Raw genomic sequence first — 10843 nt, forward strand, 5'->3', positions numbered from 1 at the left:
CAAGGAAGCGGCATCGGCTGGTGAGGGCGGGGGTAGATTTGGGGAGACAGAATGAGGGAGCTGCCCTGGCCCCAGCTACAGCCCACCAGCTCCCGGCTCCCTTTGCTGCCCTGGTGCTGACTGGATCCCCCCGCCGCTGAAGGTGCCAGGACCCAGCTCCAGCCCTGCTGCGCCCCCACCCGCCCTGCCTGTAGTGTAGGAAACTGCTCCCTGTAGGACTGGGCTACCTGTAGCCGTGGCTGATGTGTAGCGGATTGTAAGAATCTGCTATTGTAAAACAACTGCCGTCTGATGTAGCAAATTCCTACAGACAGCAGTTTGTCCCCTGCACTCTTGTGTTGTCCCCTACACTCATGGCAGGACAAAGTATTATCTAGACCAGGGGTCTCAAACACGCGGCCCGCAGAGTTATTTCCTGCGCCTCGCCATAGGCGCCGATTCCGTGGTTGCTCCGGGGCTGGAGCACCCACGGGGGGAAATTAGTGGGTGCTCTGCCCCCACCCCGTCCTCCTCCTCCCCCCTGAGCGCGCGTCCCGCCCAGCTGCCGCCGCCAAACAGCTGTTTGCACACATCGGGAGGGAGGGCGGCGGGAGCAAGAACGTGGCGCGCAGGGGCGGCTCTACCAATTTTGCCGCCCCAAGCAGTCGCCGCTGAATTGCCGCCACGCCTGGAAGAGCGGCGGAGCTGCCGCCGAATTTGCCGCGGTGGGGCACAGCCTGCCGCCCATTCTGAATGCCGCCCCAAGCGCCTGCTTGGAAAGCTGGTGCCTTGAGCCAGCCCTGGTGGCGCACTCAGAGGAGGAGGTGGGGCCGGGGCAGGAACTTTGGGGAAGGGGTTGGAATGGGGGCAGGGAAGGGGTGGGAAGAGGCGGGGCAGGGGCAGGGCCTCACGGAAGGGGTGGAGGTTTCAGTGATGCGGCCCTCGTGGTGATCTGAGTTTGAGATCACTGATCCAGACCATTCCTGACACTTGTTTGTCCAACCCACTCTTAAAAATCTCCACTGATAGAGATTCCCTTCCCTGGGCTATTTATTCCAATACTTAACCACCCTGACAGTTCGGAAGTTTTTCCTAATGTCCAACCTAAACCTCCCTGGCTGCAATTTAAGCCCATTGTGTCTTGTCCTATCCTCAGAGGTTAAGGAGAACAATTCTTCTCCCTCCTCCTTGTAACAACCTTTTCCGTACTTGAAAATGGTTACCATGTTTCAGTCTTCCCTCTTAGGTCATGTTTTCTAGACCTTTAATCATTTTTGTTGCTCTTCTCTGGACTTCCACCAATTTGTCCACATCTTTCTTGCAATGTGGTGCCCAGAACTGGACACAGTACTCCAGTTGAGGCTTAATCAGCATGGAGCAGAGCGGAAGAATTCCTTCTCATGTCTTGCTTACGACACTCCTGCTAATACATCCCAGAATTATGTTCCCTTGTTTTGCAACAGCATTACACTGTTGACTCCTATTTAGCTTGTGGTTCACTATGACCCCCCAGATCCCTTTCCGCAGGACTCCTTCCTAGGCCGTCGGTTCCCATTGTGTATTTTGTGAGCCACCTCGTTAGCGCAGTAGGTAGCACGTCAGTCTTATAATCTGAAGGTTGTGAGTTCGTTCCTCACATGGGGCAGCAGTTGTTTTTGGTGGGGAGGGATAGCTCAGTGGTTTGAGCATTGGCCTGCTAAACCCAGGGCTGTGAGTTCAATCCTTGAGGGGACTATTTAGGGATCTGGGGCAAAAATTGGGGATTGGTCCTGCTTTGAGCAGGGGGTTGGACTAGATGACCTCCTGAGGTCCCTTCCAACCCTGATATTCTATGTGCACCTGATTGTTCCTTCCTAAATGGAGGACTTTGCACTTGTCCTTATTGAATTTCATCCTATTTACTTCCAATCGTTTGTCCAGATCATTTTAAATTTTAACCCTATCCTCCAAAGCACATGCAACCCTTCCCAGCTTGGTATCATCCTCAAACTTTATAAGTGTACTCTCTATGCCATTGTCTAAATCATTGATGAAGATATTGAACAGAAACGTACCCAGAACTGATCCCTGCGGGAGCCCACTCGTTATGCCCTTCCAGCATGACTGTGAACCACTGATTAATACTCTCTGGGAATGGTTTTCCAATCAGTTTTGCACCCACCTTATTGTAGCTCCATCTAGGTTGTATTTCCCTTATTTGTTTACGAGAAGGTCATGCTAGACAGTAACAAAAGCCTTACTAAAGTCTAGATATACCATGTCTACCACTTCCCCCCTATCCACAAGGCTTGTTACCCTGTCAAAGAAAGCTATCAGGTTGGTTTGACACAATTTGTTCTTGACAAATCCATGCTGACTGTTACTTATCACCTTATTTTCTTCTAGATGTTTGCAAATTGATTGCTTAATTATTTGCTCCATTATCTTTCCGGGTACAGAAGTTAAGCTGACTGGTCTGTAATTCCCTGGGTTTTCCTTATTTCCCTTTTTATAGATGGACAATGTAATTGCCCTTTTCCAGTCTTTTGGAATCTCTCCTGTCTTGCATGACGTCTCAAAGATAATTGCTAATGGCTCAGATATCTCCTCAGTCAGCTTCTTGAGTATTCTAGGATGCATTTTATCAGGCCCTGATAACTTGAAGACATCTAACTTGTCTAAGTAATTTTTAACTTGTTCTTTTCCTATTTTTGCCTCTAATCCTACCTCATTTTCATTGGCATTCACTATGTTAGATGTCCAATCACCGCCAAACTTCTTAGTGAAAACCAAAACAAAGAAGTCATTAAGCACCTCTTCCATTTCCACATTTTCCGTTAGTGTTTTTCCCCCCCTTGTTGAGTAATGGGCCTACCTGGTCCTTGGTCTTCCTCTTGCTTCTAATGTATTTGTAGAATGTTTTCTTGTTAGCCTTTATGTCTCTAGCTAGTTTGATCTCATTTTGTGCCTTGGCCTTTCTGATTTTGTGGAGAGAGGTAAATAGTGGTGTCCCCCAGGAGTCTGTTCTGGGCCCAGTGCTAGTCAACATATTCATAAATGATCTGGAAAAAGGGGTAAACAGTGAGGTGGCAACATTTGTAGATGATACAAAATTACTAAAGATAGTTAAGACCCAGGCAGACTGTGAAGAGCTACAAAAGGATCTCTCAAAACTGGGTGACTGGGCAACAAAATGGCGGATGAAATATAATGTTGATAAATGCAAAGTAATGCACATTGGAAAGCATAATCCCAACTGTACATATAAAATGATGGGGTCTAAATTAGCTGTTACCACTCAAGAAAGAGATCTTGGAGTCACTGTGGATAGTTCTCTGAAATCATCCACTCAATGTGCAGCGACAGTCAAAAAAGCGAACAGAATGCTGGGAATCATTAAGAAAGGGATAGATAATAGGACAGAAAATATCATGTTGCCTCTATATAAATTCATGGTACGCCCACATCTGGAATACTGCATGCAGATGTGGTCGCCCCATCTCAGATATAGTGGAAATAGAAAAGGTTTAGAAAAGGGCAACAAAAATGATTAGGGATATGGAATGGCTTCCGTATGAGGAGAGATTAATAAGACTGGGACTTTTCAGCTTGGAAAAGAGACGGCTAAGGGGAGCTATGATTGAGGTCTATAAAATCATGACTGTGTAGAGAAAGTAGATAAGGAAGTGTTGTTTACAACTTCTCATAACACAAGAACGAGGGGTCACCAAATGAAATTAATAGGCAGCAGGTTTAAGGAAGTATTTCTTCACACAACGTACTGTCAACCTGTCAACTCCTTGCCAGAGGATGTTGTGAAGGCCAAGACCATAACAGGATTCAAAAAAGAACTAGATAAATTCATGGAGGATAGGTCCATCAATGGCTATTAGCCAGGATGGGCAGGAACAGTGTCTCTAACCTCTGTTTGCCAGAAGCTGGGAATGAGTGATGGGATGGATCGCTTGATGATTACCTGATCTGTTCATTCCCTCTGGGGTGCCAGCACTGGCCACTGCTGGAAGACAGGATACTGGGCTAGATGGACCTTTGGTCTGACTCAGTAGGGCCATTCTTATGTCCCTACACACTTGTGTTATTTGTTTATATTCATTCTTTGTAATTTGACCTACTTTCCTCTTTCTGTAGGACTCTTCCTTGGTTTTTAGATCATTGACGATCTCCTGGTTAAGCTTGGGTGGTGTCTTGCCATATTTCCTATCTTTCCTATGCAGTGGGGTAGTTTGCTCTTACGCCCTTAATAATGTCTCTCTGAAAAACTGCCAGCTGTCTTCCATTTTTTTCCCCTTAGACTTGCTTCCCATGAGATCTTACTTTCCAACTCCCTGAGTTTTCTAAAGTCTGCCTCCTTGAAATCCATTGTCTTTATTTTGCTGTTCTCCCTCCTACCATTCCTTAGAATCATGAACTCTATCACTTCATGATCACTTTCACCCAAGCTGCCTTCCACTTTCAAATTCTCAACCAGTTCCTCCCTATTTGTCAAAATCAAATCGAGAACAGCCTCTCCCCTGGTAGCTTTCTCTTCCTGCGGCTCCGATTGGCTGGGAACGGCAAACCGCGGCCACTGGGAGCTGCAAGTGGCCATGCAAATGTAAACAAACGGTCTGGCAGCCTGCCAGCGGATTACCCTGATGGGCCGTGTGCGGCCTGCAGGCTGCCCACGACTGCCGTAGGGTATGTGAAACTGCAATCTGTAGAAATTTGCTACCTATAGCAGCGACAGGTCCTACTTTCCTAGAAACTGCTATCTGATGTAGCTAATTCCTGCAGATAACAGCTTCGCACACTCTAGGGCGGGGGCGGGCAAACTTTTTTCGGCCTGAAGGCCGCATCGGGTTTCAGAAATTGTATGGAGGGCTGGTTAGGGGAGGCTGTGCCTCCCCAAACAGCCAGGCGTGGCCCAGCCCCCGCTCCCTATCCCCCACCCCGCTTCTCGCCCTGACAACCCCCCCCGGGGACTCCTGCACTATCCCCCCCCCGCTCCCTGTCCCCTGACCCCCCCTGGAACCCCCAGCCCTGTCTGCCCCCCGCTGCCCCATCCAACCCCTCCTCTCACTGCTGACTGCCCCCCTGGGACCCCTACCCCATCCAACCACCCCTTCTCCCTGACTGCCCCCTGCTGCCCCATCCAACCCCCCCTCCTTCCTAACTGCCCCCCCCAGGACCCCTGCCCCCATTCAACCCCCCGTTCCCCACCCTGACCCCTATCCACACCCCCACCCCCTCACCACCACCCCCGAACTCCCCTGCCCTCTATCCAACCCCTCCTGCTCCATCCCCCCTTACTGCACTGCCTGGAGCACCGGTGGCTCGCAGCACGGCAGCCGCACCGCCTGGCCGGAGCCAGCCACGCACTGCGCAGCTCCGAGCACCGGGTCAGGCCAGGCTCTGCAGCCCCGCCGCCCAGAGCATCGCGCAGGTGGGCACAGTGAGCTGAGGCTGCAGGGGAAGGGGAACAGCGGGGGCGGGGCCGGGGGCGAGCCTCCTGGTCCAGGAGCTCAGGGCCGGGCAGGAGGGTCCCGCGGGCCGTAGTTTGCCCACCTCTGCTCTAGGGTATGTGAAACTGCTATCTGTAGGAATTTGCTAGGTTATCAACGAGGAGTACTTGTGGCACCTTAGAGACGAACACATTTATTTGGGCATCAGCTTTCGTGCTGATACAGACTAACACGGCTATCACTCTGAAACCTGATAAACTGATTTGTGTCTGCAGCATTCTTAACAGCCTCATTAAGTACTTCTGAAATTGGCTTTGACCATGACGGGCTTATAAGGCTTCCTGCACGTTGGTGCAATCCAGAGGCTTGGTGTTTTGCAGCCTTTTCACATAGTTTGTCCGCATTGGCTTTGCTGATCGGTCTGGCAAACCAAGCTCCTCCACTTCTACTATATAAATCCATGGTATGCTCACATCTTGAAATACTGCGTGCAGTCCTGTTCTCCCCATCTCAAAAAAGTTAAATTGGAGTTGGAAAAGGTACGGAGAAGGGCAACTAAAATGATTAGGTGTATGGAACAGCTTCCGTATGAGGGGAGATTAAAAAGACTGTGGGACTTTCTGGCTTGGACAAGAGACTACGAAGTGGGGGATATGTTAGAGGTCTATAAAATCTTGACTGGTGTGGAGTAAATGAAAAGCTCCCTCACATAACACAAGAACTAGGGGTCACCCAATGACATTAATAGGCCGCAGGTTTAAAACAAACAAAAGGAAGTACTTCTTGACACAATGCACAGTCAACCTATGGAACTTTTTGCCAGAGGCTGGTGTGAAGGCCAAAACTGGAACAGGATTCAAAAAAAGAACTGGATAAGTTCATGGAGGATAGGTCCATCAATGGCTATTAGCTAGGATGGGCAGGGATGATGTCCCTAGCCTCTGTTTGCCCGAAGCTGGGAGTGGACGACAGGGGACGGATCACTCAATCATTGCCCTGGTCTGTTCATTCCCTTTGAAGCACCTGGCATTGGCCACTGTCAGAAGACAGGAGACTGGGCTAGATGGACCACTGGTCTGACCCAATATGGCCGTTCTTATGTAAAAATTAATTATAATAAAAATGTTTAGTACAGAAACTCCCAACACCAGCCAAAATCGATCCCTTGGGCAATGCAGCTCTGTCTGCTGGATACCTCGGCAGCGTAGGTGGGTTCATGTCAGTACAGTCTGGTCCTGAAGCCTTCCCCCATCCCGGCTCATCATGAGCTGCCAGGGCAGAGCTCAGTCAGACCTGGCCTACAGATCATACGTTTAAATGATAAGGTTGGCCAACATCCCCGACACCAATGCGCCGACACTGTCAGCAAAAACAACAGCTGTGGGAGGGGGGCAGGCTTTGTTCAGACGTTTCAAACCCACTGTGCTTTCTCAGGTACACCTGTTTTACCCCCTGCACTGTATCTGCTTTGACAGTGTGTCTTAATGTTTCCATTTCCATCCAAATTTCCAACCAACCAAAAAATTGGCAGCACTGCATGGAACTAGCTGACCACTTGGGGGGTGGGGTGCACAGCCCCCTGGGGGGCGGGCAGGGGTTGGGCAAATGCGGGGGGGATGCACAGCCCCCGGGGGGAGGGGGGGTTGGGGAAATGAGGGGGGGTGCACAGCCCCCTGGGGGGCGGGGGGGGTTAGGGAAATGCGGGGGGGTGCACAGCCCCCTGGGGAGCGGGTGGGGGGGTTGGGGAAATGCAGGGGGGTGCACAGCCCCCTGGGGGCAGGGGGAGTTGGGGAAATGCAGGGTGGTGCACAGCCCCCTGGGGAGGGGTTGGGGAAATGCAGGGGGGTGCACAGCCCCCTGGGGGCGGGGGGAGTTGGGGAAATGCAGGGGGGTGCACAGCCCCCTGGGGAGCGGGGGGGGGTTGGGGAAATGCGGGGGGGGTGCACAGCCCCCTGGGGAGCGGGGGGGGGTTAGGGAAATGCGGGGGGGGGTGCACAGCCCCCTGGGGGGCGGGAGGGGAGGTTAGGGAAATGCAGGGGGGTACACAGCCCCCTGGGGACACGGGGGGGGGTTGGGGAAATGCAGGGGGGTGCACAGCCCCCTGGGGGCGGGGGGGGGTTAGGGAAATGCGGGGGGGTGCACAGCCCCCTGGGGGCGGGGGAGGGTTAGGGAAATGCGGGGGGGTGCACAGCCCCCTGGGGAGGGGTTGGGGAAATGCGGGGGGGTGCACAGCCCCCTGGGGGCGGGGGGGGTTAGGGAAATGCGGGGGGGGTGCACGGCCCCCTGGGGGCGGGGGGGTTGGGGAAATGCGGGGGGGTGCACAGCCCCCTGGGGAGGGGTTGGGGAAATGCGGGGGGGTGCACAGCCCCCTGGGGGCGGGGGGGGTTAGGGAAATGCGGGGGGGTGCACAGCCCCCTGGGGGGCGGGAGGGGAGGTTAGGGAAATGCGGGGGGGGGTGCACAGCCCCCTGGGGAGGGGTTGGGGAAATGCGGGGGGGTGCACAGCCCCCTGGGGAGGGGTTGGGGAAATGCGGGGGGGGTGCACGGCCCCCTGGGGGCGGGGGGAGTTGGGGAAATGCAGGGGGGTGCACAGCCCCCTGGGGGCGGGGGGGTTGGGGAGGCCCCGGTTTCACCCCGTTCTCCCCCTCGGCCGCGCACACCGAGGAGGCGCTGCCGGGACGGGGCGCTGGGGAGCCGGGGCGGCCCATGCCGGGCGCTGCCGCCTGGGGGAGGGGAAATAAACGAGCCCCTTTGCCCCCCCCCCCTTGCTGCAAACACGGGGGCGCAGCCCCCCCCGGGTCACTGTCCCCCCCCCCGTGCCCCTCCCTCGCCCCTGGGTTAACCCCGCTCCCCCCCATCCCTCAGCCCCCCCCAACCCTGCCGCCCCTTCCGGGACCCCGCAGTCAACTTCCGGCCCCCCCGTACCGAGCAGACGAACCCCCGGGCTAGGACGGGCAGAGGGAAGGGCAGCGGCTTCAGCAGGTGTTACTGAGCATGCGCCGTTCGCCTGCGCATGCCCAGTGCGCCCCCCGGTACCGTGTCCTGCCCCGGCCCGTGGCGAGGCGGCGCTGGGACCCTGCCCAGCCCGCAGCGGGAGCGGGGCTCGGCCGGGCCGGGCCCGCGGGAGCAGCCCCGCCCGGGGGCCCATGGCCGAGCGGGCCGCTGCCGAGCCGGGGCAGGACCCGCGTCTCTCTCGGGCCCGGAGCTCGGCCCCGGCCGGGATCCACAGTCCCTGGCCCCGGCTCCGGCCCCGGCCCGGGTCTCCGCTGGCCCGGCCGCGCAGGGCGCCCCCTGGCGTTTCGCTAGCGCCCCCTGGCGCCCAGCCGGTCCGCAGCCCCGCGCCCGGCAGCCGCTCCCCCGTGCCGGCGTCTCTCCGCCGCCCTCCCTTCCCCGGCCCCGGGAGCCGCGGTTCCTCCGGCGCTTGGTGCCCCCAGGCTCCCCGCGCGCTTGGCCCAGCGATTGGGCTTTTCCCCAAGGCCCGGGAAAGAACTGCTCCGGCTGGTGGGCACTGACAGGCAGCCACCTCTGGGGAGGAGAGCGGCTTTTCAGGGCACGTCTATTCCTAAAAGCGCGCAGTGTCTTGGCCGGTGGGCGTGGGAGGTGCTGTTTAAAGGTCAGGGGTTGCCCTGCTTTAGAACCATAGAATCATAGAATATCAGGGTTGGAAGGGACCTCAGAAGGTCATCTAGTCCAAACCCTGCTCAAAAGCAGGACCAATCCCCAATTAAATCATCCCAGCCAGGGCTCTGTCAAGCCTGACTTTAAAAACTTCTAAGGAAGGAGATTCCACCACCTCCCTAGGTAACACATTCCAGTGTTTCACCACCCTCCTAGTGAAAAAGTTTTTCCTAATATCCAATCTAAACCTCCCCCACTGCAACTTGAGACCATTACTCCTCGTTCTGTCATCTGCTACCACTGAGAACAGTCTAGAGCCATCCTCTTTGGAACCCCCTTTCAGGTAGTTGAAAGCAGCTATCAAATCCCCCCTCATTCTTCTCTTCTGCAGGCTAAACAATCCCAGCTCCCTCAGCCTCTCCTCATAACTCATGTGTTCCAGACCCCTAATCATTTTTGTTGCCCTTCGCTGGACTCTCTCCAATTTATCCACATCCTTCTTGTAGCGTGGGGCCCAAAACTGGACACAGTACTCCAGATGAGGCCTCACCAATGTCGAAGGTGCTGGACCCACAGCACCAGTAAAGTAACATTACCCTAAAACTCTCTGTATTGTGGTGCTACTGAGCCAGGCTTTCCAGCGTGGTCAGAGGGCCTCGCAACTGCTCCTAACACTGATATCACTGGAGGTAAATCAAGAACTGAAACCATATAATAGACATGGAGAGACAAGTGACCGAGGCTACAACTAGGCCCATAAACCCTGACGGTGGGGATATTTCAGGACTATGTCAGTGATCCCTATTAATATGAGACATCCCATTCTTGAATACCTGATGCATCTCTATATCTCCATATACTCTCCACTTATATGAAAGTGTTTATAAAATTCATAATACACAATACCAAAAGATTCACAGAAGCCTTCACCCAGCTGCCCCACATCCCATAAACAGCACAACCTCAAATAACATTTATTTCCCCCTTCTGCATAGGACCGTGCATGTGGGTCCAGCACCAGTCATGGCAGATGCACTGTCTGGTGGTGTGGGCCAGTTCAGATATCCCACTTCTGGCAAGAAAGGTTCCCCCTTCTCCTTGCAAACACAGCAGGCCACAGTAATGTGGACCATAGGGTTTTGAAGGCAGTGCCAATGGGATTTCAATATGCCAAAAGCACATTCCACCGTTATCCTACAGCTACGGAGTGTGTGGTTGAACCCTCCTTTGCCAAGTCCTCTGAAATCAGGCTAAGGTTTCATAAGCCCTGGCAACAAGGGGTAAAGCAGGTCCCCTAGAATAACTGTGAGGACAGTGTATAACAATGTCATGCAGTGGGACTAATGATGGGAAAGTCCGGATCTCTGGAACACCCTAGAATCATGCGTCCTGCCAGTGCATCCCACAGTCGCGTCCATGAATCTGCCCGTGTGGTCGACCAGGGCCTGCGTAATGATGGAGTGTAGGTACTCCTGTGCTCCCTGCAGCGGGCAAACAACAGGTGCATGCGTTCCATCGGTGGCCCTGGCACAATTTGGAAAGCCTGTTCTCTGAAAGGTGATAATTATGACAGGAACGTTTGCAATGCTCACTAACTTTGGGTGCATCACAGGCCTGGTCACCTCACAGACCTCTGCCGCAGCCACCCCCATAGTTGGTCTGCCAGCCTCAAACTGGTTAGCCACAGAGCTGTAGCAATCTGGGGTAGCCAGCTTTCTGAAGCCTATTGTGACATGTTTCTGCACTGTCGTGGCCCCTCTTGTGCATGTGTCCTGACACTAGAGTGGGGGGCAAGCTGATCACAAA

General features: G+C 54.3%; 1 protein-coding gene and 1 non-coding gene across 2 annotated transcripts in view; both read left to right on the forward strand.

Annotated features, from left to right (window-relative positions):
* The window catches only part of LOC125632971 (zinc finger protein 783), a 64346-nt gene that overhangs the window by 12665 nt on the left and 40838 nt on the right, over window positions 1–10843 (forward strand). The window lies entirely within an intron of this gene.
* On the forward strand, window positions 1552–1624 carry TRNAI-UAU (transfer RNA isoleucine (anticodon UAU)). The gene has a single exon. It is a non-coding gene; the product is annotated as a tRNA-Ile (tRNA).

Source organism: Caretta caretta, chromosome 2 (genome assembly GCF_965140235.1).
Source record: "Caretta caretta isolate rCarCar2 chromosome 2, rCarCar1.hap1, whole genome shotgun sequence".
NCBI lineage: Eukaryota > Metazoa > Chordata > Testudines > Cheloniidae > Caretta > Caretta caretta.